The sequence below is a fragment of the Arachis stenosperma genome, chromosome 5 (assembly GCF_014773155.1).
Source record: "Arachis stenosperma cultivar V10309 chromosome 5, arast.V10309.gnm1.PFL2, whole genome shotgun sequence".
Lineage (NCBI taxonomy): Eukaryota > Viridiplantae > Streptophyta > Magnoliopsida > Fabales > Fabaceae > Arachis > Arachis stenosperma.
Window position 1 is genome coordinate 90,150,987 of NC_080381.1, and position 6,191 is coordinate 90,157,177.

Genomic DNA, 6,191 nt, shown 5'->3' on the forward strand with positions numbered 1-6,191 from the left:
TTTTTGAGAGTTAATATTTTGAAAAAGCACAAGAAAAACAAGAAAAGATACAAAACAAGAAAAACTCAAGATCAAACAAGAAAAATAAACAAGAACAACTTGAAGATCAATGAAGAACAAAGAACACAAGTTCGAAAATTTAAAGAAAAATATAAAACATGCAATTAACACCAAACATAGAACAAGACACTAAACTCACGAAAATTAACAATTAATTAAGAAAAATAATATTTTTGAAAAGAAACTATCCTATCAGGATTTAATGACTCTATAACAATAAAAATAAATTATTCCTAATCTAGGAAATAAAATAAACCTCTAGTTGTTCAAACTCGAACAATCCCCGGCAACGACGCCAAAAACTTGGTGCACAAAATTGTGTGGCCAATATTAATGGACTATTTAACACAGCATCGCACAACTAACTAGCAAGTGCACTGGGTCGTCCAAGTAATACCTTACGTGAGTAAGGGTCGATCCCACGTAGATTATTGGTTTGAAGCAAGCAATGTTTATTTTATTATTCTTAGTTAGGATATTAATTAAAATTATCAGTTGGAATTATTAGATTGGAAAAATAAAAGAGAATAAAATCGTTACTTGTTGTGCAGTAATGAGAAATATGTTGGAGTTTTGGAGATGCTTTGTCCTCTGAATTTCTGCAATGTAATATTCAACTCAATTATTTGTAAAGCACGTCTACGGCAAGCTGTATGTAGGGTGTCACCATTGTCAGTGGCTACCTCCCATCCTCTCAGTGAAAATGGTCCAGGTGCTCTGTCACAGCACGGCTAATCAGCTGTTGGTTCTCGATCATGTTGGAATAGGATCCATTGATCCTTTTGCGTTTGTCATCACGCCCAGCAATCGCGAGTTTGAAGCGCGTCACAGCCATTCAATCCTTGAATCCTACTCGGAATACCACAGACAAGGTTTAGACCATCCGGGTTCTCAAGAGTGGCCGCCATCAATTCTAGCTTATACCGCGGAGATTCTGATTAAGGAATCTAAGAGAAGCTCATTCAGTCTGATGTAGAACGGAGGTGTTTGTCAGGCACATGTTCATGGATTGAGGGAGGTGATGAGTGTCACGGATCATCACCTCCTTCATAATTAAGCGCGAATAAACATCTTAGATCGGACCATACACACGTTTGAGTGAAACAGAAACAATTGCATTAATTCATCGAGACGCTGCAGAGCTCCTCACCCCCAACAATGGAGTTTAGAGACTCATGCCGTCAAAGTGTATAAAATTCAGATCTGAAAATGTCATGAGGTACAAAATAATTCTCTAAAAGTTGTTTAAATAGTAAACTAGTAACCTAGGTTTACAAAATATGAGTAAACTAAGATAATTGGTGCAGAAATCCACTTCTGGGGCCCACTTGGTGTGTGCTGGGGCTGAGACTAAAGCTATCCACGAGCTGAGGCTTTTCTTGGAGTTGAACTCCAAGTTATAACGTATTTTGGGCGTTCAACTCCGGATCATGACGTGTTTCTGGCGTTTAACTCCAGACAGCAGCATGTACTTGGCGTTCAATGCCAAGTTACGTCATCTATCTTCGCGCAAAGTATAAACTATTATATATTTCTGGAAAGCCCTGGATGTCTACTTTCCAACGCTGTCGAGAGCGCGCCAATTGGACTTCTGTAGCTCCAGAAAATCCATTTCGAGTGCAGGGAGGTCAGGATCCAACAGCATCAGCAGTCCTTTTTCAGCCTAACTCAGATTTTTGCTCAGCTCCCTCAATTTCAGCCAGAAAAATACCTGAAATCACAGAAAAACACACAAACTCATAGTAAAGTCCAGAAATATGATTTTTGCCTAAAAACTAATAATATTTAACTAAAAACTAATTAAAACATGCTAAAATCTACATGAAATTACCCCCAAAAAGCGTATAAAATATCCGCTCATCAGTCCTCCATCTAGTCAGCCAAGTCGGTAATGAGTTGCCATGCCTCCTCCGCCGTCCTATACTTTGACAAAGAACCATTGCTTGAAGCATCGAATAGAGTCTTGTCTTGCGGTCTCATTCCTTGCGAAACCGCTCCCAATACTCGTATAGAGTCTCCGTATCGCCTTGGACAATGCATGAGATCTCTTTTCTTAACTTGTCCATCACTTCCGCGGGCAAGAATTTATCTAGGAACTCCCTTCTAAGCAAGTCCCAATCGGAAACAACCTCATTAGGTAAAGTGTAGAATCACTCCTTGGCTCTTCCCTCAAGAGAGAATGGGAAGGCAAACAACCATATAGCAACCTCATCGGATCCTTTCCGCCTAGTTGTTGAGCACACACCATGAAAGTCCTTGAGGTGTCTAATAGGATCTTGTGCGGGAAAACTATGGAACTTTGGTAGAAGATTGATCAAAGCGGTCTTAAGTTCAAAGTTTGCATTCATGTTTGGATGAAGCACATGAAGAGGTTGGAGAACAAAGTCCGGTGCACCCACTTCCTTAAAAGTAACTCTCCTTAGAGCGGCCATAGTGTCAGCACCTAGATCAAGAGAAGAACTATTAGTAGTATCAACGGAAGAGTATATAGTGCCTTCTTCGAATGACGATTCGGAATTGGCCTTGGATATGGTTGGTGAATTAGTAAAAACCTTTTCACCTTCCTCAAAGGCTAACCGCCTCTGAGCTTGCCTAATGTGAAGAAAAGTTCTTTAAATCTCCGGATCAAATGGGGCTAAACTCGGATCCGGTAGTGAACGCGTCTGATGAGCGGATAATTTGTACACTTTTTGGCATTGTTTTTAGTATGTTTTTGGTATGATCTAGTTAGTTTTTAGTATATTTTTATTAGTTTTTAGTTAAAATTCACTTTTCTGGACTTTGCTATGAGTTTGTGTGTTTTTCTGTGATTTCAGGTATTTTCTGGCTGAAATTGAGGGACCTGAGCAAAAATCTGATCCAGAGACTCAAAAGGACTGCAGATGCTGTTGGATTCTGACCTCCCTGCACTCGAAGTGGATTTTCTGGAGCTACAGAAGCCCAATTGGCGCGCTCTCAACGGCGTTGGAAAGTAGACATCCTGGGCTTTCCAGCAACATATGATAGTCCATACTTTGCCCAAGATTTGATGGCCCAAACCGGCGTTCAAAGTCACCTCAAGAAATCCCAGCGTTAAACGCTGGAACTGGCACCCAAATGGGAGTTAAACGCCCAAACTGGCACCAAAGCTGGTGTTTAACTCCAAGAAGAGTCTCTACACGAAAAATGCTTCATTGCTCAGCCCAAGCACACACCAAGTGGGCCCAGAAGTGGATTTTTATGTCATTTACTCATTTCTGTATACCTTAGGCTACTAGTTCTTATAAGTAGGACCTTTTACTATGGTATTAGAGGGACTTTGGTAGCTATCTTCGTTTTGTATGCTATCTTAGATCATTGGGAGGCTGGCCATTCGGCCATGCCTAGACCTTATGCTTATGTATTTTCAACGGTGGAGTTTCTACACACCATAGATTAAGGTGTGGAGCTCTGCTGTACCTCGAGTACTAATGCAATTACTATTGTTCTTCTATTCAATTCCGCTTGTTCTTTGTCCAAGATATCACTTGTTCTTCAACTTGATGAAGGTGATGATTGACACTCATCATCATTCTCACTCATGAACAAGGTGACTGACAACCATTCTTGTTCTACAAGCATCTGAGGCTTAGTGAATATCTCTTGGATTCCTGATTGCACGATGCATGGTTGATCGCCTGACAACCGAGTGCTCGCCTGACAAACGAGCCAACCATTCCGTGAGATCAGAGTCTTCGTGGTATAGGCGAGAACTGATGGCAGCATTCAAGAGAATCCGGAAGGTCTAACCTTGTCTGTGGTATTCTGAGTAGGATTCAATGACTGAATGACTGTGACGTGCTTCAAACTCCTGAGGGCGGGGCGTTAGTGACAGACGCAAAGAATCACTGGATTCTATTCCGGCCTGATTGAGAACCGACAGATGAATTCCGCTATGCTGTGACCAGAGCATATGCAATCGTTTTCAATAAGAGGATGGGAGGTAGCCACTGACAATGGTGAAACCCTACACAAGCTTGCCATGGAAAGGAGTAAGAAGGATTGGATGAAGGCAGTAGGAAAGCAGAGAGACGGAAGGGAAGGCATCTTCATGCGCTTATCTGAAGTTCCTACCAATGAATTACATAAGTATCACTATCTTTATCTTTTATGTTATTTTCGTTCATCACCATCATATACATTTGAGTTTACCTGACTAAGATTTACAAGATGACCATAGCTTGCTTCAATACTAACAATCTCCGTGGGATCGACCCTTACTCACGTAAGGTATTACTTGGACGACTGGTGCGCGAAATTGTGAACAATACTTTTCACAACTCTCATAATCCCTGGTCATGAACTCCAAAAACTTGGTGGTTCAATTCCATGGCATTACACAACTTCGCACAACTAACCAGCAAGTGCACTGGGTCGTCCAAGTAATACCTTACGTGAGTAAGGGTCGATCCCACGGAGATTGTTAGCATTGAAGCAAGCTATGGTCATCTTGTAAATCTTAGTCAGGCAAACTCAAATGTATATGATGATGAATGAAAATAACATAAAAGATAAAGATAGTGATACTTATGTAATTCATTGGTAGGAACTTCAGATAAGCGCATGAAGATGCCTTCCCTTCCGTCTCTCTGCTTTCCTACTGCCTTCATCCAATCCTTCTTACTCCCTTCCATGGCAAGCTCGTGTAGGGTTTCACCGTTGTCAATGGCTACCTCCCATCCTCTCAGTGAAAGCGATTGCATATGTCCTGTCACGGTATAGCGGAATTCAGCTGTCGGTTCTCGGTCAGGCCGGAATAATATCCATCGATACTTTTGCGTCTGTCACTAACGCCCCGCCTGCTAGGAGTTTGAAGCACGTCACAGTCATTCAATCATTGAATCCTACTCAGAATACCACAGACAAGGTTTAGACCTTCCGGATTCTCTTGAATGCCGCCATCAGGTCCTGCCTATACGACGAAGATTCTGGTTAAAGAATCCAAGAGATATTCACTAAGCCTTGGTTGCTTGTAGAACAAGAATGGTTGTCAGTCACCTTGTTCATAGGTGAGAATGATGATGAGTGTCACAGATCATGACATTCATCAAGTTGAAGAACAAGTGATATCTTAGAACAAGAACAAGCGGAATTGAATGGAAGAACAATAGTAATTGCATTAATACTCGAGGTACAGCAGAGCTCCACACCTTAATCTATGGTGTGTAGAAACTCCACCGTTGAAAATACATAAGAACAAGGTCTAGGCATGGCCGAATGGCCAGCCTCCCAAAGTGATCAAAAGATCTAAAGAAAAAGGTTCCAAAGATCCGATGATTTTTAATACAATAGTAAAAGGTCCTACTTATAGAAAACTAGTAGCCTAAGGTGTACAAAAATGAGTAAATGACATAAAAATCCACTTCCGGGCCCACTTGGTGTGTGCTTGGGCTGAGCAATGAAGCATTTTTCGTGTAGAGACTCTTCTTGGAGTTAAACGCCAGCTTTGGTGCCAGTTTGGGCGTTTAACTCCCATTTGGGTGCCAGTTCCGGCGTTTAACGCTGGAATTCTTGAGGTGATTTGAACGCCGGTTTGGGCCATCAAATCTTGGGCAAAGTATGGACTATCATATATTGCTGGCCCAGGATGTCTACTTTCCAACGCCGTTGAGAGGCGCCAATTGGGCTTCTGTAGCTCCAGAAAATCCACTTCGAGTGCAGGGAGGTCAGAATCCAACAGCATCTGCAGTCCTTTTTGGCTCTCTGAATCAGATTTTTTGCTCAGGTCCCTCAATTTCAGCCAGAAAATACCTGAAATCACAGAAAACACACAAACTCATAGTAAAGTCCAGAAAAGTGAATTTTAACTAAAAACTAATAAAATATACTAAAAACTAACTAGATCATACCAAAAACATACTAAAAACAATGCCAAAAAGTATATAAATTATCCGCTCATCACAACACCAAACTTAAATTGTTGCTTGTCCCCAAGCAACTGAAGATCAAATAAAATAAAAAGAAGAGATATGCAATGAATTCCAAAAACATCTATGAAGATCAGTATAATCAGATGAGCGGGGCTTTTAACTTTTTGCCTCTGAATAGTTTTGGCATCTCACTCTATCCTTTGGAATTCAGAATGATTGGCTTCTTTAGGAACTCAGAATCCA